Source organism: Capricornis sumatraensis, unplaced genomic scaffold (genome assembly GCF_032405125.1).
Source record: "Capricornis sumatraensis isolate serow.1 unplaced genomic scaffold, serow.2 scaffold10, whole genome shotgun sequence".
Lineage (NCBI taxonomy): Eukaryota > Metazoa > Chordata > Mammalia > Artiodactyla > Bovidae > Capricornis > Capricornis sumatraensis.
The window spans coordinates 4099380-4125069 of record NW_027184621.1 but is presented as its reverse complement, the minus strand read 5'-3'; positions in this window follow the sequence as shown (position 1 = coordinate 4125069).

Genomic DNA, 25690 nt, shown 5'->3' with positions numbered 1-25690 from the left:
GATGCTACTGGCGCCTTCCTGGCCTCAGCTTCACTCCTGCATTGCCTTTGCACCTAGTCCCCAGGCGTTCTTGTGGAGGGCTTAGTTGCCGGTGGGTTGCACTCTGCCAAGCGCTCCAGCTTGAGGGCTCTATTAGAGGCAAAGTGAGGGCAACTGGAAGTCTATTCTTACGGTTGCTTGACCGCCCAGACTCAGCACAGCACGGAGAGCACAAGGCTCACAGGGCCCCTGGCTGGGGTCTGCAGCCCCACACACGTGGAGGCTGACTCGGTGAGCGCCCAGAAGGTGCCTGACAGACGTCATTTTCCTAGTGCTCTCCTCCCCAGCAGAGACGTGTGCAGGTGGTTGGGGCCTGCCCTTGAGTGTCTGGACTCCCTTCCACAGCCCCAGCTCAGGGAAGCAGCTCCTCAGCTAAGACCTGTAGGAGGCGCGGGGTGCTCCCGCCGGGAAGCCTAGTTTACAGCATGCCGGAAGCGAGCCTCCTCAGTACAAGAGAAGGCAGCCCAGCTGCGTGCGGATGCAATCAGTACTTTGGCGGAGCCGAGTGCCCCTCAAGTAGGGCAGAGCTCCAGCTCTGCTCAAAGGCCCGATCTCTCATAGTTGCTGGCGTGAGCCTCCTGTGCCCTGGGCGAGCCTTGCCCAGACTTGCCTCGCGTTAGGCTTCCAGTACAGAAAGGAGCAGGCTGCGCGAGACTGGGAGATGCTACTGGCGCCTTCCTGGCCTCAGCTCCACTCCTGCCTTGCCTTTGCAGCTAGTCCCCAGGCGTTCTTGTGGAGGGCTTAGTTGCCGGTGGGTTGCACACTGCCAAGCGCTCCAGCAGTGAGGGCTCTATCAGAGGTAAAGGGAGGGCTACTGTAAGTCGCCTCTTCCGTTTGCTTGACTGTCCAGACTCAGCACAGCACGGAAAGCACAAGGCTCACAGGGCTCCTGGCTGGGGTCTGCAGCCCCACACACCGGAGGCGAACTCCGGGAGCGCCCAGAAGGTGCCTGAAAGACGTCATTTCCCTAGTGCTCTCCTCCCCAGCAGAGACATGTGCAGGTGGTTGGGGCCTGCCCCTGCGTGTCTGGGCTCCCGTCCACAGCCCCAGCTCAGGGAAGGAGTTCCTGAGCCAAGACCTGTGGGAGGCGCAGGGGGCCCCGCCTGGAAGCCTAGTTTACAGCATGCGGGAAGCGAGCCTCCTCGGGAGAAGAGAAGGCAGGCCGGCTGCGTGCGGCTGCATTCACTGCTTGGGCGGAGCCGAGTGCGCTTCCAGTACGGCAGAGCTCCAGCACTGCTCAGAGGCCCGATCTGGCAGAGTTGCTGGCGTGAGGCCGCTCTGCCCTGGGCGAGCCTTGCCCAGACTTGCCTCGCACATAGGCTTCCAGTCCAGAAAGGAGCAGGCTGCGCGAGACTGGGAGATGCTACTGGCGCCTTCCTGGCTTCAGCTCCACTCCTGCCTTGCCTTTGCACCTAGTCCCCAGGCGTTCTTGTGGAGGGCTTAGTTTCCGGTGGGTTGCACACTGCCAAGCGCTCCAGCAGTGAGGGCTCTATTAGAGGCAATGGGAGGGCAACTGCAGGGCTCCTCCAGCGGTTGCTTGACCGCCCAGGCTCAGCACAGACCGGAGAGCACAAGGCTCACAGGGCCCCTGGCTGGGGTCTGCAGCCCCACACATGCGGAGGCTAACTCAGTTAGCGCCCAGAAGGTGGCTGACAGACGTCATTTCCCTAGTGCTCTCCTCCCCAGCAGAGACGTGTGTAGGTGGTTGGGGCCTGCCCCTGCGTGTCTGGGCTCCAGTCCACAGCCCCAGCTCAGGGAAGCAGCTCCTGAGCCAAGACCTGTGTGAGGCGCAGGGGGCCCCTCCTGGAAGCCTAGTTTACAGCATGCGGGAAGCCAGCCTCCTCGGGAGAAGAGAAGGCAACCCTGCTGTGTGCGGCTGCATTCACTGCTTTGGCGGAGCCGAGTGCGCCTCTAGTACGGCAGAGCTCCAGCTCTGCTCAGAGTCCGGATCTGGCAGAGTTGCTTGCGTTAGGCTGCTCTGTCCTGGGCGAGCCTTGCCCAGACGTGCCTCGCACATAGGCTTCCAGTCCAGGAAGGAGCGGGCTGCGCGAGACTGGGAGATGCTGCTGGCGCCTTCCTGGCCTCAGCTCCACTCCTGCCTTGCCTTTGCACCTAGTTCCCAGGCGTTCCTGTGGAGGGCTTAGTTGCCGGTGGGTTGCACACTGCCAAGCGCTCCAGCAGTGAGGGCTCTATTAGAGGAAATGGGAGGGCAACTGCAGTGTTCCTCCAGCGGCTGCTTGACCGCCCAGACTCAGCACAGCACGGAGAGCACAAGGCTCACAGGGCCCCTGGCTGGGGTCTGCAGCCCCACACACCGGAGGCGAAATCCGGGAGCGCCCAGAAGGTGCCTGACAGACGTCATTTCCCTAGTGCTCTCCTTCCCTGCAGAGACGTGGGCAGGTGGTTGTGGCCTGCCTCTGCGTGTCTGGGCTCCCGTCCACAGCCTCAGCTCAGGGAAGCAGCTCCTGAGTCAAGACCTGTGGGAGGCGCGGGGGGACCCACCTGGAAGCCTAGTTTACAGCATGTGGGAAGCGAGCCTCCTCGGGAGAAGAGAAGGCAGCCTGGCTGCTTGCGGCTGCATTCACTGCTTTGGCGGAGCCGAGTGCGCCTCCAGTACGGCAGAGCTCCAGCTCTGCTCAGAGGCCCGATCTGGCAGAGTTGCTGGCGTTAGGCTGCTCTGTCCTGGGCGAACTTGCCCAGAATTGCCTCGCACATAGGCTTCCAGTCCAGGAAGGAGCGGGCTGCGAGAGACTGGGAGATGCTACTGGCGCCTTCCTGGCCTCAGCTCCACTCCTGCCTTGCCTTTGCACCTAGTCTCCAGGCGTTCTTGTGGAGGGCTTAGTTGCCGGTGGATTGCACACTGTCAAGGGCTCCAGCTTGAGGGCTCTATTAGAGGCAACGTGAGGGCAACTGGAAGTCTATTCTTACAGTTGCTTGACCGCCCAGACTCAGCACAGCACGGAGAGCACAAGGCTCTCAGGGCCCCTGGGTGGGGTCTACAGCCCCACACACGCGGAGGCTGACTCGGTTAGTGCCCAGAAAGTGCCTTACAGACGTCATTTCCCTAGTGCTCTCCTCCCCAGCAGAGACGTGTGAAGGTGGTTGGGGCCTGCCCTTGAGTGTCTGGACTCCCTTCCACAGCCCCAGCTCAGGGAAGCAGCTCCTCAGCTAAGACCAGTAGGAGGCGCGGGGCGACCCCGCCGGGAAGCCTAGTTTACAGCATGCCGGAAGCGAGCCTCCTCAGTACAAGAGAAGGCAGCACAAGTGCGTGCGGCTGCAATCAGTAATTTGGCGGAGACGAGTGCCCCTCCAGTATGGCAGAGCTCAAACTCTGCTCAAAGGCCCGATCTCTCAGAGTTGCTGGCGTGAGGCTGCTGTGCCCTGCGCGAGCCTTGCCCAGACTTGCCTCGCGTTAGGCTTCCAGTCCAGAAAGGAGCTGGCTTCGCGAGACTGGGAGATGCTACTGGCGCCTTCCTGGCCTCAGCTCCACTCCTGCCTTGCATTTGCACCTAGTCCCCAGGCGTTCTTGTGGAGGGGGTAGTTGCCAGTGGGTTGCACACTGGCAAGCGCTCCAGCAGTGAGGGCTCTATTAGAGGCAATGGGAGGGCAACTGCAGGGCTCCTCCAGCGGCTGCTTGACCGCCCAGACTCAGCACAGCATGCAGAGCACAAGACTCACAGGGCCCCTGGCTGGGGTCTGCAGCCCCACACACGCGGAGGCCGAGTCGGTGAGCGCGCAGAAGGTGCCTGACAGACGTCATTTCCCTAGTGCTCTCCTCCCCAGCAGAGACATGTGCAGGTGGTTGGGGCCTGGCCCTGCGTGTCTGGGCTCCCGTCCACTGCCCCACCTCAGGGAAGCAGCTCCTCAGCCAAGACCTGTGGGAGGCGCAGGGGGACCCGCCTGGAAGCCTAGTTTACAGCATGCGGGAAGCGGGCCTCCTTGGGAGAAGGTGAGGCAGCCCAGCTGCGTGCGGCTGCAATCATTGCTTAGGCGGATCCGAGTGCCCCTCCATTACGGCAGAGCTCCAGCTCTGCTCAGAGGCCCGATCTGGCATAGTTGCTGGCGTGAGGCTGCTCTGCCCTGGGCGAGCCTTGCCCAGACTTGCCGCACGTTAGGCTTCCAGTCCAGATAGGAGCGGGCTGCGTGAGACTGGGAGATGCTACTGGCGCCTTCTTGGCCTCAGCTAAACTCCTGCCTTGCCTTTGCACCTAGTCCCCAGGCGTTCTTGTGAAAGGCGTAGTTGCCAGTGGGTTGCACACTGCCAAGCGCTCCAGCAGTGAGGGCTCTATTAGAGGCAATGGGAGGGCAACTGCAGGGCTCCTCCAGCGGTTGCTTGACCGCCCAGACTCAGCACAGCACGGAGAGCACAAGGCTCACAGGGCCCCTGGCTGGGGTCTGCAGCCCCACACACGCGGAAGCTGACTCGGTGAGCGCCCAGAAGGTGCCTGACAGACGTCATTTCCCTATTGCTCTCCTCCCCAGCAGAGACGTGTGCAGGTTGTTTGGGCCTGCCCCTGCGGTTCTGGACTCACGTCCACAGCCCCAGCTCAGGGAAGCAGCTCCTGAGCCAAGACATGTGGGAGGCGCAGGTGGCCCCGCCTGGAAGCCTAGTTTACAGCATGCGGGAAGCGAGCCTCCTCGGGATAAGAGAAGGCAGCCCTGCTGTGTGCGGCTGCAATCACTGCTTTGGCAGAGCCGAGTGCGCCTCCAGTACGGCAGAGCTCCAGCTCTGCTCAGAGGCCTGATCTGGCAGAGTTGCTGGCGTGAGGCTGCTCTGCCCTGGGCGAGCATTGCCCAGACTTGCCTCTCGGCTAGGCTTCCAGTCCAGGAAGGAGCAGGCTGCGCGAGACTGGGAGATGCTACTGGCGCCTTCCTGGCCTAAGCTCCACTCGTGCCTTGCCTTTGCACCTAGACCCCAGGCGTTCTTGTGGTGGGCTTAGTTGCCGGTGGGTTGCACACTTCCAAGAGCTCCATCTTGAGGGCTCTATTAGAGGCAAAGTGAGGGCAAGTGGAAGTCTATTCTTACGGTTGCTTGCCGCCCAGCCTCAGCACAGCACGGAGAGCACAAGGCTCACAGGGCCCCTGGCTGGGGTCTGCAGCCCCACACACCGGAGGTGAACTCCGGGAGCGCCCAGAAGGTGCCTGAGTGCCGGCATTTCCCTAGTGCTCTCCTCCCAGGCAGAGACGTGTGCAGGTGGTTGGGGCCTGCCCCTGCGTGTCTGATCTCCCGTCCACAGCCTCAGCTCAGGGAAGCAGCTCCTGAGCCAAGACCTGTGGGAGGCGCAGGGGGCCCAGTCTGGAAGCCTAGTTTACAGCATGCAGGAAGCGAGCCTCCTCCGGAGAAGAGAAGGCAGCACTGCTGTGTGCGGCTGCCTTCACTGCTTTGGCGGAGCCGAGTGCGCCTCCAGTACGGCAGAGCTCCAGCTCTGCTCAGAGTCCCGATCTGACAGAGTTGCTGGCATTAGGCTGCTCTGTCCTGGGCGAGCCTTGCCCAGACTTGCCTCACACATAGGCTTCCAGTCCAGGATGGAGCGGGCTGCGCGAGACTGGGAGATGCTACTGGCGCCTTCCTGGCCTCAGCTCCACTCCTGCTTTGCATTTGCACCTAGTCCCCAGGCGTTCTTGTGGAGGGCTTAGTTGCCGGTGGGTTGCACACTGCCAAGCGCTCCAGCAGTGAGGGCTCTATTAGAGGCAATGGGAGGGCAACTGCAGGGCTCCTCCAGCGGTTGCTTGACCGCCCAGACTCAGCACAGCACGGAGAACACAAGGCTCACAGGGCCCCTGGCTGGGGTCTTCAGCCCCACACACCGGATGTGAACTCAGGGAGCGCCCAGAAGGTGCCTGAGAGACGTCATTTCCCTAGTGCTCTTCTTCCCAGCAGAGACGAATGCAGGTGGTTGGGGCCTGATCCTGCGTGTCTGGGCTCCCGTCCACAGCTCCAACTCAGGGAAGCAGCTCCTGAGCCAAGACCTGTGGGAGGCGCAGGTGGCCCCGCCTGGAAGCCTAGTTTACAGCATGCGGGAAGCGAGCCTCCTTGGGAGAAGGTGAGGCCGCCCAGCTGCGTGCGGCTGCAATCACTGCTTTTGCGGAAACGAGTGCCCCTCCATTACGGCAGAGCTCCAGCTCTGCTCAGAGGCCCGCTCTGGCAGAGTTGATTGCATGAGTCTGCTCTGCCCTGGGCGAGCCTTGCCCAGACTTGCCGCACGTTAGGCTTCCAGTCCAGATAGGAGCGGGCTGCGTGAGACTGGGAGATGCTACTGGCGCCTTCCTGGCCTCAGCTTCACTCCTGCATTGCCTTTGCACCTAGTCCCCAGGCGTTCTTGTGGAGGGCTTAGTTGCCGGTGGGTTGCACACTGCCAAGCGCTCCAGCTTGAGGGCTCTATTAGAGGCAAAGTGAGGGCAACTGGAAGTCTATTCTTACGGTTGCTTGACCGCCCAGACTCAGCACAGCACGGAGAGCACAAGGCTCACAGGGCCCCTGGCTGGGGTCTGCAGCCCCACACACGTGGAGGCTGACTCGGTGAGCGCCCAGAAGGTGCCTGACAGACGTCATTTTCCTAGTGCTCTCCTCCCCAGCAGAGACGTGTGCAGGTGGTTGGGGCCTGCCCTTGAGTGTCTGGACTCCCTTCCACAGCCCCAGCTCAGGGAAGCAGCTCCTCAGCTAAGACCTGTAGGAGGCGCGGGGTGCTCCCGCCGGGAAGCCTAGTTTACAGCATGCCGGAAGCGAGCCTCCTCAGTACAAGAGAAGGCAGCCCAGCTGCGTGCGGATGCAATCAGTACTTTGGCGGAGCCGAGTGCCCCTCAAGTAGGGCAGAGCTCCAGCTCTGCTCAAAGGCCCGATCTCTCATAGTTGCTGGCGTGAGCCTCCTGTGCCCTGGGCGAGCCTTGCCCAGACTTGCCTCGCGTTAGGCTTCCAGTACAGAAAGGAGCAGGCTGCGCGAGACTGGGAGATGCTACTGGCGCCTTCCTGGCCTCAGCTCCACTCCTGCCTTGCCTTTGCAGCTAGTCCCCAGGCGTTCTTGTGGAGGGCTTAGTTGCCGGTGGGTTGCACACTGCCAAGCGCTCCAGCAGTGAGGGCTCTATCAGAGGTAAAGGGAGGGCTACTGTAAGTCGCCTCTTCCGTTTGCTTGACTGTCCAGACTCAGCACAGCACGGAAAGCACAAGGCTCACAGGGCTCCTGGCTGGGGTCTGCAGCCCCACACACCGGAGGCGAACTCCGGGAGCGCCCAGAAGGTGCCTGAAAGACGTCATTTCCCTAGTGCTCTCCTCCCCAGCAGAGACATGTGCAGGTGGTTGGGGCCTGCCCCTGCGTGTCTGGGCTCCCGTCCACAGCCCCAGCTCAGGGAAGGAGTTCCTGAGCCAAGACCTGTGGGAGGCGCAGGGGGCCCCGCCTGGAAGCCTAGTTTACAGCATGCGGGAAGCGAGCCTCCTCGGGAGAAGAGAAGGCAGGCCGGCTGCGTGCGGCTGCATTCACTGCTTGGGCGGAGCCGAGTGCGCTTCCAGTACGGCAGAGCTCCAGCACTGCTCAGAGGCCCGATCTGGCAGAGTTGCTGGCGTGAGGCCGCTCTGCCCTGGGCGAGCCTTGCCCAGACTTGCCTCGCACATAGGCTTCCAGTCCAGAAAGGAGCAGGCTGCGCGAGACTGGGAGATGCTACTGGCGCCTTCCTGGCTTCAGCTCCACTCCTGCCTTGCCTTTGCACCTAGTCCCCAGGCGTTCTTGTGGAGGGCTTAGTTTCCGGTGGGTTGCACACTGCCAAGCGCTCCAGCAGTGAGGGCTCTATTAGAGGCAATGGGAGGGCAACTGCAGGGCTCCTCCAGCGGTTGCTTGACCGCCCAGGCTCAGCACAGACCGGAGAGCACAAGGCTCACAGGGCCCCTGGCTGGGGTCTGCAGCCCCACACATGCGGAGGCTAACTCAGTTAGCGCCCAGAAGGTGGCTGACAGACGTCATTTCCCTAGTGCTCTCCTCCCCAGCAGAGACGTGTGTAGGTGGTTGGGGCCTGCCCCTGCGTGTCTGGGCTCCAGTCCACAGCCCCAGCTCAGGGAAGCAGCTCCTGAGCCAAGACCTGTGTGAGGCGCAGGGGGCCCCTCCTGGAAGCCTAGTTTACAGCATGCGGGAAGCCAGCCTCCTCGGGAGAAGAGAAGGCAACCCTGCTGTGTGCGGCTGCATTCACTGCTTTGGCGGAGCCGAGTGCGCCTCTAGTACGGCAGAGCTCCAGCTCTGCTCAGAGTCCGGATCTGGCAGAGTTGCTTGCGTTAGGCTGCTCTGTCCTGGGCGAGCCTTGCCCAGACGTGCCTCGCACATAGGCTTCCAGTCCAGGAAGGAGCGGGCTGCGCGAGACTGGGAGATGCTGCTGGCGCCTTCCTGGCCTCAGCTCCACTCCTGCCTTGCCTTTGCACCTAGTTCCCAGGCGTTCCTGTGGAGGGCTTAGTTGCCGGTGGGTTGCACACTGCCAAGCGCTCCAGCAGTGAGGGCTCTATTAGAGGAAATGGGAGGGCAACTGCAGTGTTCCTCCAGCGGCTGCTTGACCGCCCAGACTCAGCACAGCACGGAGAGCACAAGGCTCACAGGGCCCCTGGCTGGGGTCTGCAGCCCCACACACCGGAGGCGAAATCCGGGAGCGCCCAGAAGGTGCCTGACAGACGTCATTTCCCTAGTGCTCTCCTTCCCTGCAGAGACGTGGGCAGGTGGTTGTGGCCTGCCTCTGCGTGTCTGGGCTCCCGTCCACAGCCTCAGCTCAGGGAAGCAGCTCCTGAGTCAAGACCTGTGGGAGGCGCGGGGGGACCCACCTGGAAGCCTAGTTTACAGCATGTGGGAAGCGAGCCTCCTCGGGAGAAGAGAAGGCAGCCTGGCTGCTTGCGGCTGCATTCACTGCTTTGGCGGAGCCGAGTGCGCCTCCAGTACGGCAGAGCTCCAGCTCTGCTCAGAGGCCCGATCTGGCAGAGTTGCTGGCGTTAGGCTGCTCTGTCCTGGGCGAACTTGCCCAGAATTGCCTCGCACATAGGCTTCCAGTCCAGGAAGGAGCGGGCTGCGAGAGACTGGGAGATGCTACTGGCGCCTTCCTGGCCTCAGCTCCACTCCTGCCTTGCCTTTGCACCTAGTCTCCAGGCGTTCTTGTGGAGGGCTTAGTTGCCGGTGGATTGCACACTGTCAAGGGCTCCAGCTTGAGGGCTCTATTAGAGGCAACGTGAGGGCAACTGGAAGTCTATTCTTACAGTTGCTTGACCGCCCAGACTCAGCACAGCACGGAGAGCACAAGGCTCTCAGGGCCCCTGGGTGGGGTCTACAGCCCCACACACGCGGAGGCTGACTCGGTTAGTGCCCAGAAAGTGCCTTACAGACGTCATTTCCCTAGTGCTCTCCTCCCCAGCAGAGACGTGTGAAGGTGGTTGGGGCCTGCCCTTGAGTGTCTGGACTCCCTTCCACAGCCCCAGCTCAGGGAAGCAGCTCCTCAGCTAAGACCAGTAGGAGGCGCGGGGCGACCCCGCCGGGAAGCCTAGTTTACAGCATGCCGGAAGCGAGCCTCCTCAGTACAAGAGAAGGCAGCACAAGTGCGTGCGGCTGCAATCAGTAATTTGGCGGAGACGAGTGCCCCTCCAGTATGGCAGAGCTCAAACTCTGCTCAAAGGCCCGATCTCTCAGAGTTGCTGGCGTGAGGCTGCTGTGCCCTGCGCGAGCCTTGCCCAGACTTGCCTCGCGTTAGGCTTCCAGTCCAGAAAGGAGCTGGCTTCGCGAGACTGGGAGATGCTACTGGCGCCTTCCTGGCCTCAGCTCCACTCCTGCCTTGCATTTGCACCTAGTCCCCAGGCGTTCTTGTGGAGGGGGTAGTTGCCAGTGGGTTGCACACTGGCAAGCGCTCCAGCAGTGAGGGCTCTATTAGAGGCAATGGGAGGGCAACTGCAGGGCTCCTCCAGCGGCTGCTTGACCGCCCAGACTCAGCACAGCATGCAGAGCACAAGACTCACAGGGCCCCTGGCTGGGGTCTGCAGCCCCACACACGCGGAGGCCGAGTCGGTGAGCGCGCAGAAGGTGCCTGACAGACGTCATTTCCCTAGTGCTCTCCTCCCCAGCAGAGACATGTGCAGGTGGTTGGGGCCTGGCCCTGCGTGTCTGGGCTCCCGTCCACTGCCCCACCTCAGGGAAGCAGCTCCTCAGCCAAGACCTGTGGGAGGCGCAGGGGGACCCGCCTGGAAGCCTAGTTTACAGCATGCGGGAAGCGGGCCTCCTTGGGAGAAGGTGAGGCAGCCCAGCTGCGTGCGGCTGCAATCATTGCTTAGGCGGATCCGAGTGCCCCTCCATTACGGCAGAGCTCCAGCTCTGCTCAGAGGCCCGATCTGGCATAGTTGCTGGCGTGAGGCTGCTCTGCCCTGGGCGAGCCTTGCCCAGACTTGCCGCACGTTAGGCTTCCAGTCCAGATAGGAGCGGGCTGCGTGAGACTGGGAGATGCTACTGGCGCCTTCTTGGCCTCAGCTAAACTCCTGCCTTGCCTTTGCACCTAGTCCCCAGGCGTTCTTGTGAAAGGCGTAGTTGCCAGTGGGTTGCACACTGCCAAGCGCTCCAGCAGTGAGGGCTCTATTAGAGGCAATGGGAGGGCAACTGCAGGGCTCCTCCAGCGGTTGCTTGACCGCCCAGACTCAGCACAGCACGGAGAGCACAAGGCTCACAGGGCCCCTGGCTGGGGTCTGCAGCCCCACACACGCGGAAGCTGACTCGGTGAGCGCCCAGAAGGTGCCTGACAGACGTCATTTCCCTATTGCTCTCCTCCCCAGCAGAGACGTGTGCAGGTTGTTTGGGCCTGCCCCTGCGGTTCTGGACTCACGTCCACAGCCCCAGCTCAGGGAAGCAGCTCCTGAGCCAAGACATGTGGGAGGCGCAGGTGGCCCCGCCTGGAAGCCTAGTTTACAGCATGCGGGAAGCGAGCCTCCTCGGGATAAGAGAAGGCAGCCCTGCTGTGTGCGGCTGCAATCACTGCTTTGGCAGAGCCGAGTGCGCCTCCAGTACGGCAGAGCTCCAGCTCTGCTCAGAGGCCTGATCTGGCAGAGTTGCTGGCGTGAGGCTGCTCTGCCCTGGGCGAGCATTGCCCAGACTTGCCTCTCGGCTAGGCTTCCAGTCCAGGAAGGAGCAGGCTGCGCGAGACTGGGAGATGCTACTGGCGCCTTCCTGGCCTAAGCTCCACTCGTGCCTTGCCTTTGCACCTAGACCCCAGGCGTTCTTGTGGTGGGCTTAGTTGCCGGTGGGTTGCACACTTCCAAGAGCTCCATCTTGAGGGCTCTATTAGAGGCAAAGTGAGGGCAAGTGGAAGTCTATTCTTACGGTTGCTTGCCGCCCAGCCTCAGCACAGCACGGAGAGCACAAGGCTCACAGGGCCCCTGGCTGGGGTCTGCAGCCCCACACACCGGAGGTGAACTCCGGGAGCGCCCAGAAGGTGCCTGAGTGCCGGCATTTCCCTAGTGCTCTCCTCCCAGGCAGAGACGTGTGCAGGTGGTTGGGGCCTGCCCCTGCGTGTCTGATCTCCCGTCCACAGCCTCAGCTCAGGGAAGCAGCTCCTGAGCCAAGACCTGTGGGAGGCGCAGGGGGCCCAGTCTGGAAGCCTAGTTTACAGCATGCAGGAAGCGAGCCTCCTCCGGAGAAGAGAAGGCAGCACTGCTGTGTGCGGCTGCCTTCACTGCTTTGGCGGAGCCGAGTGCGCCTCCAGTACGGCAGAGCTCCAGCTCTGCTCAGAGTCCCGATCTGACAGAGTTGCTGGCATTAGGCTGCTCTGTCCTGGGCGAGCCTTGCCCAGACTTGCCTCACACATAGGCTTCCAGTCCAGGATGGAGCGGGCTGCGCGAGACTGGGAGATGCTACTGGCGCCTTCCTGGCCTCAGCTCCACTCCTGCTTTGCATTTGCACCTAGTCCCCAGGCGTTCTTGTGGAGGGCTTAGTTGCCGGTGGGTTGCACACTGCCAAGCGCTCCAGCAGTGAGGGCTCTATTAGAGGCAATGGGAGGGCAACTGCAGGGCTCCTCCAGCGGTTGCTTGACCGCCCAGACTCAGCACAGCACGGAGAACACAAGGCTCACAGGGCCCCTGGCTGGGGTCTTCAGCCCCACACACCGGATGTGAACTCAGGGAGCGCCCAGAAGGTGCCTGAGAGACGTCATTTCCCTAGTGCTCTTCTTCCCAGCAGAGACGAATGCAGGTGGTTGGGGCCTGATCCTGCGTGTCTGGGCTCCCGTCCACAGCTCCAGCTCAGGGAAGCAGCTCCTGAGCCAAGACCTGTGGGAGGCGCAGGTGGCCCCGCCTGGAAGCCTAGTTTACAGCATGCGGGAAGCGAGCCTCCTTGGGAGAAGGTGAGGCCGCCCAGCTGCGTGCGGCTGCAATCACTGCTTTTGCGGAAACGAGTGCCCCTCCATTACGGCAGAGCTCCAGCTCTGCTCAGAGGCCCGCTCTGGCAGAGTTGATTGCATGAGTCTGCTCTGCCCTGGGCGAGCCTTGCCCAGACTTGCCGCACGTTAGGCTTCCAGTCCAGATAGGAGCGGGCTGCGTGAGACTGGGAGATGCTACTGGCGCCTTCCTGGCCTCAGCTTCACTCCTGCATTGCCTTTGCACCTAGTCCCCAGGCGTTCTTGTGAAAGGCTTAGTTGCCGGTGGGTTGCACACTGCCAAGCGCTCCAGCCGTGAGGGCTCTATTAGAGGCAAAGGGAGGGCTACTGCAAGTCGCCTCTTGCGTTTGCTTGACCGCCCAAAATCTGCACAGCACGGAAAGCACAAGGCTCACAGGGCCCCTGGCTGGGGTCTGCAGCCCCACACACCGGTGGGGAACTCCGGGAGCGCCCAGAAGGTGCCTGACAGACGTCATTTCCCTAGTGCTCTCCTCCCCAGCAGAGACGTGTGCAGGTGGTTGGGGCCTGCCCTTGAGTGTCTGGACTCCCTTCCACAGCCTCAGCTCAGGGAAGCAGCTCCTCAGCTAAGACCTGTAGGATGCGCGGTGCGCCCCCGCCTGGAAGCCTAGTTTACAGCATGCCGGAAGCGAGCCTCCTCAGTACAAGAGCAGGCAGCCCAGCTGCGTGCGGCGGCAATCACTGCTTGGGCGGAGCCGAGAGTGCCTCCTGTACGGCAGAGCTCCAGCTCTGCTCAGAGGCCCGATCTGGCAGAGTTGCTGGCGTGAGGCTGCTTTGCCCTGGGCGAGCCTTGCCCAGACTTGCCTCTCGGCTAGGCTTCCAGTGCAGGAAGGAGCAGGCTGCGCGAGATTTGGAGATGCTACTGGCGTCTTCCTGGCCTCAGCTCCACTCCTGCCTTGCCTTTGCACCTAGTCCCCTGGCGTTCTTGTGGAGGGCTTGTTGCCGGTGGGTTGCACACTGCCAAGCGCTCCAGCAGTGAGGGCTCTATTAGAGGCAATGGGAGGGCAACTGCAGGGCTCCTCCAGCGGTTGCTTGACCGCCAAGACTCAGCACAGCACGGAGAGCACAAGGCTCACAGGGCCCCTGGCTGGGGTCTGCAGCCCCACACACTCAGAGGCTGCCTCGATGAGCGGCCAGAAGATGCCAGACAGACGTCATTTCCCTAGTGCTCTCCTCCCCAGCAGAGACGTGTGCAGGTGGTTGGGGCCTGCCCCTGCGTGTCTGGGCTCCCGTCCATAGCCCCAGCTCAGGGAAGCAGCTCCTGAGCCAAGACCTGTGGGAGGCGCAGGTGGCCCCGCCTGGAAGCCTAGTTTACAGCATGCGGGAAGCGAGTCTCCTCGGGAGAAGAGGAGCCAGTCCAGCTGCGTGAGGCTGCATTCACTGCTTTGGCGGAGCCGAGTGCCACTCCAGTGCGGCAGAGGTCCAGCTCTGCTCAGAGGCCCGATCTGGCAGAGTTGCTGGCTTGAGGCTGCTCTGCCCAGGGCGAGCTTTGCCCAGACTTGCCTCGCGGCTAGGCTTCCAGTCCAGGAAGGAGCAGGCTGCGCGAGACTGGGAGATGCTACTGGCGCCTTCCTGGCCTCAGCTCCACTCCTGCCTTGCCTTTGCACCTAGTCCCCAGGTGTTCTTGTGAAAGGCTTAGTTGCCGGTGGGTTGCACACTGCCAAGCGCTCCAGCCGTGAGGGCTCTATTAGAGGCAAAGGGAGGGCTACTGCAAGTCGCCTCTTGGGTTTGCTTGACCGCCCAGACTCAGCACAGCACGGAAAGTACAAGGCTCACAGGGCCCCTGGCTGGGGTCTGCAGCCCCACACACCGGAGGTAGACTCCGGGAGCGCCCAGAAGGTGCCTGACGGACGTCATTTCCCTATTTCTCTCCTCCCCAGCAGAGACGTGTGCAGGTGGTTGGGGCCTGCCCCTGCGTGTCTGGGCTCCCGTCCACAGCCCCAGCTCAGGGAAGCAGCTCCTGAGCCAAGACCTGTGGGAGGCGCAGGGGGCCTCGCCTGGAAGCCCAGTTTACAGCATGCGGGATGCGATCCTCCTTGGGAGAAGGGGAGGCAGCCCAGCTGCGTGCGGCTGCAATCACTGCTTTGGCGGAGCCGAGGGCCCTTCCAGTACGGCAGAGCTCCAGCTATGCTCAAGGCCAGATCTGGCAGAGCTGCTGGCGTGAGGCTTCTCTGCCCTGGGCGAACCTTGCCCAGACTTGCCTCGCGGCTAGGCTTCCAGTACAGGAAGGAGCAGGCTGCGCGAGACTGGGAGATGCTACTGGCGCCTACCTGGTCTCAGCTCCACTCCTGCCTTGCCTTTGCACCTAGTCCCCAGGCGTTCTTGTGGAGGGCTTAGTTGCCCGTGGGATGCACACTGCCAAGCGCTCCAGCTTGAGGGCTCTATTAGAGGCAAAGTGAGGGCAACTGGAAGTCTATACTTACAGTTGCTTGACCGCCCAGACTCAGCACAGCACTTAGAGCACAAGGCTCACAGGATCCCTGGCTGGGGTCTGCATCCCGAAACACGCGGAGGCTGACTCGGTGAGCGCCCAGAAGGTGCCTGACAGACGTCATTTCCCTAGTGCTCTCCTCAACAGCAGAGACGTGTGCAGGTGGTTGGGGCTTGCCCCTGCGTGACTGGGCTCCCGTCCACAGCCCCAGCTCAGGGAAGGAGTTCCTGAGCCAAGACCTGTGGGAGGCGCAGGGGGCCCCGCCTGGTAGCCTAGTTTACAGCATGCGGGATGCGAGCCTCCTCGGGAGAAGAGAAGGCAGGCCGGCTGCGTGCGGCTCCATTCACTGCTTGGGCGGAGCCGAGTGCGCTTCCAGTACGGCAGAGCTCCAGCACTGCTCAGAGGCCTGATCTGGCAGAGTTACTTGCGTTAGGCTGCTCTGTCCTGGGCGAGCCTTGCCCAGACTTGCCTCGCACATAGGCTTCCAGTCCAGGAAGGAGCGGGCTGCGTGAGACTGGGAGATGCTACTGGCGCCTTCCTAGCCTCAGCTCCACTCCTGCCTTGCCTTTGCACCTAGTCCCCAGGCGTTCTTGTGGAGGGCTTAGTTGCCGGTGGGTTGCACACTGCCAAGCGCTCCAGCCGTGAGAGCTCTATTAGAAGCAAAGGGAGGGCTACTGCAAGTCGCCTCTTGCGTTTGCTTGACCGCCCAGACTTAGCACAGCACGGAAAGTACAAGGCTCACAGGGCCCCTGGCTGGGGTCTGCAGCCCCACACACGCGGAGTCTGAGTCGGTGAGCGCGCAGAAGGTGCCTGACACACGTCATTTCCCTAGTGCTCTCCTCCCCAGCAGAGACGTGTGCAGGTGGTTGGGGCCTGCCCCTGCGTGTCTGGGCTCCTGTCCACAGCCCCAGCTCAGGGAAGCAGCTCCTGAGCCAAGACCTGTGGGAGGCGCAGGGGGCAACGCCTGGAAGCCTAGTTTACAGCATGCGGGAAGCGAGACTCCTCGGGAGAAGCGGAGCCAGCCCAGCTGCGTGCGGCTGCAATCAATACTTTGGCGGAGCCGAGTGCCCCTCCAGTACGGCAGTGCTCCAGCTCTGCTCAGAGGCCCGATCTGTCAGAGTTGCTTGCGTGAGGCTGCTCTGCCCTGGGCGAGCCTTGCCCAGACTTGCCTCGCGGCTAGGCTTCCAGTCCAGGAAGGAGCAGGCTGCGTGAGACTGGGAGATGCTACTGGCGCCTTCCTGGCCTCAGAACCACTCCTGCCTTGCCTTTGCACCTAGTCCCCAGGCGTTCTTGTGGAGGGCTTAGTTGCCGGTGGGTTGCACACTGCCAAGCGCTCCAGCAGTGAGGGCTCTATTAGAGGCAATGGGAGGGCAACTGCAGGGCTCCTCCAGCGGTTGCTTGACCGCCCAGACAGCACAGCACGGAGAGCCAAAGGCTCACAGGGCCCCTGGCTGGGTTCTGCAGCCCCACACACCGGAGTGGAATTCCGGGAGCGCCCAGAAGGTGCCAGACAGACGTCATTTTCCTAGTGCTCTCCTCCCCAGCAGAGACGTGTGCAGGGGGTTGGGGCCTGCCCTTGAGTGTCTGGACTCCCTTCCACAGCCCCAGCTCAGGGAAGCAGCTCCTCAGCTAAGACCTGTAGGAGGTGCGGGGCGCCCCCGCCGGGAAGCCTAGTTTGCAGCATGCCGGAAGCGAGCCTCCTCAGTACAAGAAAAGGCAGCCCAGCTGCGTGCGGCTGCAATCAGTACTTTGGCAGAGCCGAGTGCCCCTCCAGTATGGCAGAGCTCCAGCTCTGCTCAAAGGCCCGATCTCTCAGAGTTGCTGGCGTGAGGCTGCTGTGCCCTGAGCGAGCCTTGCCCAGACTTGCCTCGCGTTAGGCTTCCAGTCCAGAAAGGAGCAGGCTCCGCGAGACTGGGAGATGATACTGGCGCCTTCCTGGCCTCAGCTCCACTCCTGCCTTGCATTTGCACCTACTCCCCAGGCGTTATTGTGGAGGGGTTAGTTGCCAGTGGGTTGCACACTGCCAAGCGCTCCAGCAGTGAGGGCTCTATTAGAGGCAATGGGAGGCCAACTGCAGGGCTCCTCCAGCGGTTGCTTGACCGCCCAGACTCAGCACAGCACGGAGAGCACAAGGCTCACAGGGCCCCTGGCTGGGGTCTGCAGCCCCACACACCGGAGGTGAACTCCGGGAGCGCCCAGAAGTTGCCTGAGTGCCGTCATTTCCCTAGTGCTCTCCTCCCAGGCAGAGACGTGTGCAGATGGTTGGGGCCTGCCCCTGCGCGTCTGAGCTCCCGTCCACAGCCCCAGCTCAGGGAAGCAGCTCCTGAGCCAAGACCTGTGGGAGGCGCAGGGGGCCCCGCCTGGAAGCCTAGTTTACAGCATGCAGGAAGCGAGCCTCCTCCGGAGAAGAGAAGGCAGCCCTGTTGTGTGCGGCTGCATTCACTGCTTTGGCGGAGCCGAGTGCGCCTCCAGTACGGCAGAGCTCCAGCTCTGCTCAGAGTCCGGATCTGGCAGAGTTGTTGAGTTAGGCTGCTCTTTCCTGGGCGAGCATTGCCCAGACTTGCCTCGCACATAGGCTTCCAGTCCAGGAAGGAGCGGGCTGCGCGAGACTGGGAGATGCTGCTGGCGCCTTCCTGGCCTCATCTCCACTCCTGCCTTGCCTTTGCACCTAGTTCCCAGGCGTTCCTGTGGAGGGCTTAGTTGCCGGTGGGTTGCACACTGCCAAGCGCTCCAGCAGTGATGGCTCTGTTAGAGGCAATGGGAGGGCAACTGCAGGACTCCTCCAGCGGCTGCTTGACCGCCCAGACTCAGCACAGCACGGAGGCACAAGGCTCACCGGGCCCCTGGCTGGGGTCTGCAGCCCCACACACGCGGAGTCCGAGTCGGTGAGCGCGCAGAAGGTGCCTGACAGACGTCATTTCCCTAGTGCTCTCCTCCCCAGCAGAGACGTGTGCAGGTGGTTGGGGCCTGCCCCTGCGTGTCTGGGCTCCTGTCCACAGCCCCAGCTCAGGGAAGCAGCTCCTGAGCCAAGACCTGTGGGAGGCGCAGGGGGCAACGCCTGGAAGCCTAGTTTACAGCATGCGGGAAGCGAGAGTCCTCGGGAGAAGCGGAGCCAGCCCAGCTGCGTGCGGCTGCAATCAATACTTTGGCGGAGCCGAGTGCCCCTCCAGTACGGCAGTGCTCCAGCTCTGCTCAAAGGCCCGATCTGGCAGAGTTGCTTGCGTGAGGCTGCTCTGCCCTGGGCGAGCCTTGCCCAGACTTGCCTCGCGGCTAGGCTTCCAGTCCAGGAAGGAGCAGGCTGCGTGAGACTGGGAGATGCTACTGGCGCCTTCCTGGCCTCAGAACCACTCCTGCCTTGCCTTTGCACCTAGTCCCCAGGCGTTCTTGTGGAGGGCTTAGTTGCCGGTGGGTTGCACACTGCCAAACGCTCCAGCAGTGAGGGCTCTATTAGAGGCAATGGGAGGGCAACTGCAGGGCTCCTCCAGCGGTTGCTTGACCGCCCAGACAGCACAGCACGGAGAGCCAAAGGCTCACAGGGCCCCTGGCTGGGTTCTGCAGCCCCACACACCGGAGTGGAATTCCGGGAGCGCCCAGAAGGTGCCAGACAGACGTCATTTTCCTAGTGCTCTCCTCCCCAGCAGAGACGTGTGCAGGGGGTTGGGGCCTGCCCTTGAGTGTCTGGACTCCCTTCCACAGCCCCAGCTCAGGGAAGCAGCTCCTCAGCTAAGACCTGTAGGAGGCGCGGTGCGCCCCCGCCGGGAAGCCTAGTTTACAGCATGCCGGAAGCGAGCCTCCTCAGTACAAGAGAAGGCAGCCCAGCTGCGTGCGAAGGCAATCAGTACTTTGGCGGAGCCGAGTGCCCCTCCAGTACGGCAGAGCTCCAGCTCTGCTCAAAGTTCCGATCTCTCATAGTTGCTGGCGTGAGCCTCCTGTGCCCTGGGCGAGCCTTGCCCAGACTTGCCTCGCGTAGGCTTCCTGTCCAGAAAGGAGCGGGCTGCGCGAGACTGGGAGATGCTACTGGCGCCTTCCTGGCCTCAGTTCCACTCCTGCCTTGCATTTGCAGCTAGTCCCCAGGCGTTCTTGTGGAGGGCTTAGTTGCCGGTGGGTTGCACACTGCCAAGCGCTCCAGCAGTGAGGGCTCTATTAGAGGCAATGGGAGGGCAACTGCAGGGCTCCTCCAGCGGTTGCTTAACCGCCCAGACTCAGCACAGCACGGAGAGCACAAGGCTCACAGGGCCCCTGGCTGGGGTCTGCAGCCCCACACTCCGGAGGTGAACTCCGGGAGAGCCCAGAAGGTGCCTGAGAGACGTCATTTCCCTAGTACTCTCCTTCCCAGCAGAGACGTGTGCAGGTGGTTGGGGCCTGCCCCTGCGTGTCTGGGCTCCCGTCCACAGCCCCAGCTCAGGGAAGCAGCACCTGAGTCAAGACCTTTGGGAGGCGCGGGGGGCCTCGCCTGGAAGTCTAGTTTACAGCATGCGGGAAGCGAGCCTCCTCGGGAGAAGAGAAGGCAGGACGGCTGCGTGCGGCTGCATTCACTGCTTGGGCGGAGCCGAGTGCGCTTCTAGTACGGCAGAGCTCCAGCACTGCTCAGAGGCCCGATCTGGCAGAATTGCTGGCGTGAGGCTGCTCTGCCCTGGGCGAGCCTTGCCCATACTTGCCTCGCGTAGGCTTCCTGTCCAGAAAGGAGCGGGCTGCGCGAGACTGGGAGATGCTACTGGCGCCTTCCTGGCCTCAGCTCCACTCCTGCCTTGCCTTAGCACCTAGTCCCCAGGCATTCTTGTGGACGGCTTAGTTGCCGGTGTGTTGCACACTGCCAAGCGCTCCAGCAGTGATCGCTCTATTACAGGCAAAGTGTGGGCAACTGCAAGTTTCCTCTTGCGGTTGCTTGACCGCCCAGACTCAGCACAGCACGGAGAGCCCAAGGCTCACAAGGCCCCTGGCTGGGGTCTGCAGCCCCACCCACGTGGAAACTGACTCGGTGAGCGCCCAGAAGGTGCCTGACAGACGTCATTTCGCTAGTGCTCTCCTCCCCAGGAGAGACGTGTGCAGGTGCTTGGGGCCTGCCCCTGCGTGTCTGGGATCCCGTCCACAGCCCCAGCTCAGGGATGCAGCTCCTGAGCCAAGACCTGTGGGAGGCGCAGGGGGCCCTGCCTGGAAGCCTAGTTTACAGCATGCGGGAGGCGAGCCTCCTCGGGAGAAGAGAAGACAGCCCTGCTGCGTGTGGCTGCATTCACTGCTTTGGCGGAGACGAGTGCGCCTCCAGTACGGCAGAGCTCCAGCTCTGCTCAGAGGCCCGATCTGGCAGAGCTGCTGGCGTGAGGCTGCTCTGCCCGGGACGAGCCTTGCCCAGACTTGCCTCGCGGCTAGGCTTCCAGTCCAGGATGGAGCAGGCTGCGCGAGACTGGGATATTCTACTGGCGCCATCCTGGCCTCAGCTCCACTCCTGCCTTGCCTTTGCACCTAGTACCCAGGCGTTCTTGTGGAGGGCTTAGTTGCCGGTGGGTTGCACACTGCCAAGCGCTCCAGCAGGGAGGGCTCTATTAGAGGCCATGGGAGGGCAACTGCAGGGCTCCTCCAGCGGTTGCTTGACCGCCCAGACTCAGCACAGCACGGAGAGCACAAGGCTCACAGGGCCCCTGGCTGGGGTCTGCAGCCCCACACACGCAGAGGCTAACTCAGTTAGCGCCCAGAAGGTGCCTGACAGATGTCATTTCCCTAGTGCTCTCCTCCCCAGCAGAGACGTGTGTAGGTGGTTGGGGCCTGCCCCTGCGTGTCTGGGCTCCAGTCCACAGCCCCAGCTCAGGGAAGCAGCTCCTGAGCCAAGACATGTGGGAGGCGCAGGGGACCCCTCCTGGCAGCCTAGTTTACAGCATGCGGGAAGCCAGCCTCCTCGGGAGAAGAGAAGGCAGCCCTGCTGTGTGCGGCTGCATTCACTGCTTTGGCGGAGCCGAGTGCGCCTCCAATACGGCAGAGCTCCAGCTCTGCTCAGAGTCCGGATCTGGCAGAGTTGCTTGAGTTAGGCTACTCTTTCCTGGGCGAGCCTTGCCCAGACTTGCCTCGCACATAGGCTTCCAGTCCAGGAAGGAGCGGGCTGCTCGAGACTGGGAGATGCTGCTGGCGCCTTCCTGGCCTCAACTCCACTCCTGCCTTGCCTTTGCACCTAGTTCCCAGGCGTTCCTGTGGAGGGCTTAGTTGCCGGTGGGTTGCACACTCCCAAGCGCTCCAGCAGTGAGGGCTCTATTAGAGGCAATGGGAGGGCAACTGCAGGGCTCCTCCAGCGGCTGCTTGACCGCCCAGACTCAGCACAGCACGGAGAGCACAAGGCTCACAGGGCCCCTGGCTGGGGTCTGCAGCCCCACACACGCGGAGGCCGAGTCGGCGAGCGCGCCGAAGTTGCCTGACAGACGTCATTTCCCTAGTGCTCTCCTCCCCAGCAGAGACGTGTGCAGGTGGCTGGGGCCTGCCCCTGCGTGTCTGGGCTCCTGTCCACAGCCCCAGCTCAGGGAAGCAGCTCCTGAGCCAAGACCTGTGGGAGGCGCAGGGGGCCCCGCCTGGAAGCCTAGTTTACAGCATGCGGGAAGCGAGACTCCTCGGGAGAAGAGGAGCCAGCCCAGCTGCGTGCGGCTGCAATCAATACTTTGGCGGAGCCGAGTGCCCCTCCAGTACGGCAGTGCTCCAGCTCTGCTCAGAGGCCCGATCTGGCAGAGTTGCTTGCGTGAGACTGCTCTGCCCTGGGCGAGCCTTGCCCAGACTTGCCTCGCGGCTAGGCTTCCAGTCCAGGAAGGAGCAGGCTGCGTGAGACTGGGAGATGCTACTGGCGCCTTCCTGGCCTCAGCTCCACTCCTGCCTTGCCTTTGCACCTAGTCCCTAGGCGTTCTTGTGGAGGGCTTAGTTGCCGGTGGGTTGCACACTGCCTAGCGCTCCAGCAGTGAGGGCTCTATTAGAGGCAATGGAAGGGCAACTGCAGGGCTCCTCCAGCGGTTTCTTGACCGCCCAGAGAGCACAGCACGGAGAGCCCAAGGCTCACAGGGCCCCTGGCTGGGGTCTGCGGCCCCATACACCGGAGGGGAATTGCGGGAGCGCCCAGAAGGTGCCAGACAGACGTCATTTTCCTAGTGCTCTCCTCCCCAGCAGAGACGTGTGCAGGTGGTTGCGGCCTGCCCTTGAGTGTCTGGACTCCCTTCCACAGCCCCAGCTCAGGGAAGCAGCTCCTCAGCTAAGACCTGTAGGAGGCGCGGGGCGCCCCCGCCGGGAAGCCTAGTTTACAGCATGCCGGAAGCGAGCCTCCTCAGTACAAGAGAAGGCAGCCCAGCTGCGTGCGAAGGCAATCAGTACTTTGGCGGAGCCGAGTGCCCCTCCAGTACGGCAGAGCTCCAGCTCTGCTCAAAGGTCCGATCTCTCATAGTTGCTGGCGTGAGCCTCCTGTGCCCTGGGCGAGCCTTGCCAAGACTTGCCTCGCATAGGCTTCCTGTCCAGAAAGGAGCGGGCTGCGCGAGACTGGGAGATGCTACTGGCGCCTTCCTGGCCTCAGTTCCACTCCTGCCTTGCATTTGCAGCTAGTCACCAGGCGTTCTTGTGGAGGGCTTTGTTGCCGGTGGGTTGCACACTGCCAAGCAATCCAGCAGTGAGGGCTCAATTAGAGGCAATGGGAGGGCAACTGCAGGGCTCCTCCAGCGGTTGCTTGACCGACCAGACTCAGCACAGCACGGAGAGCACAAGGCTCACAGGGCCTCTGGCTGGGGTCTGCAGCCCCACACTCCGGAGGTGAACTCCGGGAGAGCCCAGAAGGTGCCTGAGAGACGTCATTTCCCTAGTACTCTCCTTCCCAGCAGAGACGTGTGCAGGTGGTTGGGGCCTGCCCCTGCGTGTCTTGGCTCCCGTCCACAGCCCCAGCTCAGGGAAGCAGCTCCTGAGTCAAGACCTTTGGGAGACGTGGGGGTCCTCGCCTGGCAGCCTAGTTTACAGCATGCGGGAAGCGAGCCTCCTCGGGAGAAGAGAAGGCAGCCCGGCTGCGTGCGGCTGCATTCCCTGATTGGGCGGAGACGAGTGCGCTTCTAGTACGGCAGAGCTCCAGCACTGCTCAGAGGCCCGATCTGGCAGAGTTGCTGGCGTGAGGCTGCTGTGTCCTGGGCGAGCCTTGCCCAGACTTGCCTCGCGGCTAGTCTTCCAGTCCAGGAAGGAGCAGGCTGCGCGAGACTGGGAGATTCTACTGGCGCTATCCTGGCCTCAGCTCCACTCCTGCCTTGCCTTTGCACCTAGTACCCAGGCGTTCTTGTGGAGGGCTTAGTTGCCGGTGGGTTGCACACTGCCAAGCGCTCCAGCAGGGAGGGCTCTATTAGAGGCAATGGGAGGGCAACTGCAGGGATCCTCCAGCGGTTGCTTGACCGCCCAGACTCAGCACAGCACGGAGAACACAAGGCTCACAGTGCCCCTGGCTGGGGTCTGCAGCCCCACACACGCAGAGGCTAACTCAGTTAGCGCCCAGAAGGTGCCTGACAGATGTCATTTCCCTAGTGCTCTCCTCCCCAGCAGAGACGTGTGTAGGTGGTTGGGGCCTGCCCCTGCGTGTCTGGGCTCCAGTCCACAGCCCCAGCTCAGGGAAGCAGCTCCTGAGCCAAGACATGTGGGAGGCGCAGGGGACCCCTCCTGGCAGCCTAGTTTACAGCATGCGGGAAACCAGCCTCCTCGGGAGAAGAGAAGGCAGCCCTGCTTTGTGCGGCTGCATTCACTGCTTTGGCGGAGCCGAGTGCGCCTCCAATACGGCAGAGCTCCAGCTCTGCTCAGAGTCCGGATCTGGCAGAGTTGCTTGAGTTAGGCTGCTCTTTCCTGGGCGAGCCTTGCCCAGACTTGCCTCGCACATAGGCTTCCAGTCCAGGAAGGAGCGGGCTGCGCGAGACTGGGAGATGCTGCTGGCGCCTTCCTGGCCTCAGCTCCACTCCTGCCTGCCTTTGCACATAGTTCCCAGGCGTTCCTGTGGAGGGCTTAGTTGCCGGTGGGTTGCACACTGCCAAGCGCTCCAGCAGTGAGGGCTCTATCAGAGGCAAAGGGAGGGCTACTGCAAGTCGCCTCTTTCGTTTGCTTGACCGCCCAGACTCAGCACAGCACGGAAAGCACAAGGCTCACAGGGCCCCTGGCTGGGGTCTGCAGCCCCACACACCGGAGGGGAATTCCGGGAGCGCCCAGAAGGTGCCAGACAGACGTCATTTTCCTAGTGCTCTCCTCCCCAGCAGAGACGTGTGCAGGTGGTTGGAGCCTGCCCTTGAGTGTCTGGACTCCCTTCCACAGCCCCAGCTCAGGGAAGCAGCTCCTCAGCTAAGACCTGTAGGAGGCGCGGGGTGCCCCCGCCGGGAAGCCTAGTTTACAGCATGCCGGAAGCGAGCCTCCTCAGTTCAGGAGAAGGCAGCCCAGCTGCGTGCGAATGCAATCAGTAGTTTGGCGGAGCCGAGTGCCCCTCCAGTACGGCAGAGCTCCAGCTCTGCTCAAAGGTCCGATCTCTCATAGTTGCTGGCGTGAACCTCCTGTGCCCTGGGCGAGCCTTGCCCAGACTTGCCTCGCATAGGCTTCCTGTCCAGAAAGGAGCGGGCTGCGCGAGACTGGGAGATGCTACTGGCGCCTTCCAGGCCTCAGCTCCACTCCTGCCTTGCCTTTGCAGCTAGTCCCCAGGCGTTCTTGTGGACGGCTTAGTTGCCGGTGTGTTGCACACTGACAAGCGCTCCAGCAGTGAGGGCTCTATTAGAGGCAAAGGGAGGGCAACTGCAAGTTTCCTCTTGCAGTTGCTTGACCGCCCAGACTCAGCACAGCACGGAGAGCCCAAGGCTCACAGGGCCCCTGGCTGGGGTCTGCAGCCAAACACACGCGGAAACTGACTCGATGAGCGCCCAGAAGGTGCCTGACCGACGTCATTTCCCTAGTGCTCTCCTCCCCAGCAGAGACATGTGCAGGTGGTTGAGCCCTGTCCCTGCGTGTCTGGGCTCCCGTGCACAGCCCCACCTCAGGGAAGCAGCTCCTCAGCCAAGACCTGTGGGAGGCGCACGGGGCCCCGCCTGGAAGCCCAGTTTAGAGCATGCGGGAAGCGAGCCTCCTTGGGAGTAGGGGAGGCAGCCCAGCTGCGTATGGCTGCAATCACTGCTTTGGCGGTGCCGAGTGCCCCTCCAGTACGGAAGAGCTCCAGCTCTGCTCAGAGGCCCGATCTGGCAGAGTTGCTGGCGTGAGGCTGCTCTGCCCTGGGCGAGCCTTGCCCAGACTTGCCTCACGTTAGGCTTCCAGTCCAGGAAGGAGCAGGCTGCGCGAGACTGGGAGATGCTACGGGCGCCTTTCTGGCCTCAGCTCCACTCCTGCCTTGCCTTTGCACCTAGTCCCCAGGCGTTCTTGTGGAGGGCTTAGTTGCCGGTGGGTTGCACACTGCCAAACGCTCCAGCAGTGTGGGCTCTATTAGAGGCAATGGGAGGGCAACTGCAGGGCTCCTCCAGCGGTTGCTTGACCGCCCAGACTCAGCACAGCACGGAGAGCACAAGGCTCACAGGGCCCCTGGCTGGGGTCTGCAGCCCCACACACCGGAGGTGAACTCCGGGAGCGCCCAGAAGGTGCCAGACAGACGTCATTTTCCTAGTGCTCTCCTCCCCAGCAGAGACGTGTGCAGGTGGTTGGGGCCTGCCCTTGAGTGTCTGGACTCCCTTCCACAGCCCCAGCTCAGGGAAGCAGCTCCTCAGCTAAGACCTGTAGGAGGCGCGGGGCGCCCCCGCCGGGTACTCTAGTTTACAGCATGCCGGAAGCGAGCCTCCTCAGTACAAGAGAAGACAGCCCAGCTGCGTGCGGATGCAATCAGTACTTTGGCGG